This window comes from Galeopterus variegatus, unplaced genomic scaffold (assembly GCF_000696425.1).
Source record: "Galeopterus variegatus unplaced genomic scaffold, G_variegatus-3.0.2 Scaffold5551, whole genome shotgun sequence".
NCBI lineage: Eukaryota > Metazoa > Chordata > Mammalia > Dermoptera > Cynocephalidae > Galeopterus > Galeopterus variegatus.
In genome coordinates this window covers 18167-20713 of record NW_007731662.1, presented here as the reverse complement: position 1 = coordinate 20713, position 2547 = coordinate 18167, and positions in this window count along the sequence as shown.

Here is a 2547-nt window from a genome sequence, read left to right as displayed (position 1 = left end):
AGTAGAAGGCATTTTCCACAGTGTTTGTAAGTCTCCTGTTAGAGGCCCCACATAGTAAAACCTCTTCTATCTCATGTTCTGCAGCTGACTAGGACAGTTACTGCTCATCCATTTCAACTTCTAAAATTTTGTTGATTTTTCTTCTCTGTTAATGATTCTTCTCCAGTTTCCTTTGTCCTTACGTTTTATGTCATAAAAAAAAAAAAAAAAAAACTCCCTTTAGTAGTTTTGGGAAGAAGTTGAGACAATTCCACGTTTCTCCATAGGACTTCGGGCATCTTTCGTGGTCCTGCTCTGTATCTGGATATTTAAGTATTTCTCTTCCTCAGCAAAAATGTTAATGTGATGGTCCTGCCTGAGGATAGACTTCAGGAGGGATTGGATTGGGCTTCTTACCTGGAGTGGCTAAAAAATGACCGGTTCTGAGAGGTGAGTGCACATCGTAGGGAAGAGAAGTGTCCAAATCAGAGCAGGCATCGGGAGCAAGGAAGTTTCGACAGCAGACGCAGGAAGAGATCCGGGACGTGCCAGGAATGGGTGCCGGAGCAAGGGTGAGGCTAAAGGGTTCAGGATCCCGAGGGCCGTAACCAAATCAGGGAGCTCAGACACTCACTATCATTGGCCAAAACATGTAGAGCGATTTAAAGTCTCAAAGCCTGTCCTGACTGATGTTAAGCCTCAAGGCTGGTGTGTCTATGAGTGGGGTCCAAGCTTCTACAGAAGGGGATTTGCAGGGGAACAACAGAACTCAGCTTATTCAAAGAATCAATCCTAGCAGTCTTTTAAGAAGCCTGAAAAAGCTAGCACTGAATTAGTTTTTGGTGAAAAACATTTGCTAGAATTAGAGCAAACGTTGCTAGTTGGCTGCCTTGGCTGTAGAAGGACCTTGGTCAGGAGCCAGCAGGGGTGGTCTGACTCCAAGCTGTAAGACTCCTTGGGGTCGACTTTGCAGTGACATGTACCTCCATGTGCCAAATGAACAGACATGGGTAGATTTGACATGGGAGCTGAAAGGAACGTTAAACATCTTCTAGCTGAGGAATGGCAAATTGGGTTCGTTGTGAGTATCATCTCCGACCCCCTGGTAGTGGCTACTAGGGCACTGTTGGGAAGGACTCTGAAGTCCTGTCTAGAAAGGAAGAGAGTCACAGTCCATGAGAGAGTCTCGTGGGCTTGGGAAGGGGCAAATGGTCACATGGCAGCAGGATTTTGCCATCCTCAGTTCTAACCCAACACTTCTATATCTGAGGCTCAGAGACATGACAGATTTGTAAAGGTCATTCCCTCAGGGCTTTTGTGTCACCACATCTAGAACTCAGGTCTCCTGCCTTCAAGAGCATCAGCTGCCTCATTACCATGTAAACTAGCTAGATTTCCCAGTTCATCCATACAATAAATATTTATTAAAGGCCTACTTGGAATCCAGCATGAAACAGGAGCCAAACACACAGCAGTTAATAAATAGACCAAGTCCTCTGTCTTCACTGGCCTTAGACTGAAGGAAGAGATAGACTAGTAATGATTAGGAGAAGCAGGAACTTTCTGCTTTCCAGGGTTGGATACCAGAAAGCAAATCATGATGAAAGGAAATCTGGCGACAAATCCCTAGCATAGATATATTTTTGGATGGTTGGGGCTAAGTGAAGGGCACAGAACCTCTGGAGCACACAAAGGGCACCGGGAACTCATGTCTTAAGACTTTCTTGCAATCTCAGCCATCCTTGCTGTCCCTTGTTCAGGCCAAGCTCACTTCCGCATCAGGGCCTTTGCACTTGCTGATCCCTTTGCCTGGAATGTTCCTCCCCTAGACGTCCAAATGGCTCACTCCCCTGCTTTCTTCAATTCTTTATCAAATATCACCCTAAAAAACAGGCCTTCCTGGATCCCTGCAGTACACAGTAGCATGTATTCCCATCGATTTACCTTGTTTCAACCTTCTTTGTAACACCCATTGCCTCCTGCTGTGTTATTTGTTTACTGCTCATCTTGCTCACTAGAATATAAGATCTATGAGAGCGAGAACCTGGCTGCTCACTGATGGGTTTCCAGATTCTAGAAAAATGTCTGGCCTATAGTAGGTGGTTAATCAACAATTTTTGAATGAAAACTGGAGAAAAAGGAGACAGAGGATCAGATACATGAAAAAGAGTGTTGGGATGGAATAGAAGAATAAGAGTAATGGATCTGGGCCCTGACGGGCTTACTGTCCCAGCAGGAAGTCCAAGGAAGGCCAGGAAACCCCCTTCATCCAGGTGAGGTGGAGCTGCTGACACCCCCTGCAATCTGGGGGCCCGTGCACGTAATGCTCCAGCTTGGTCTAAAGACGTGAGGAGGCTGATGAACTTCCACCTCCTGAGCCACAAGGTCACTTCAGTCCTTCTTGTTTATTTCCAAGCTGCCTAGAGCATTATGTACATTTTCTCCTCTTGCCTGCCTCTACTGCACCCCTAGCTGCAGCATGAACTTACAGCTTAATTATGAGTGCGAAGCAGGGTTTTATGAAGCTATATAAAATTATGTGTTTCCCCAAGTGGAAATCAGTTCTGT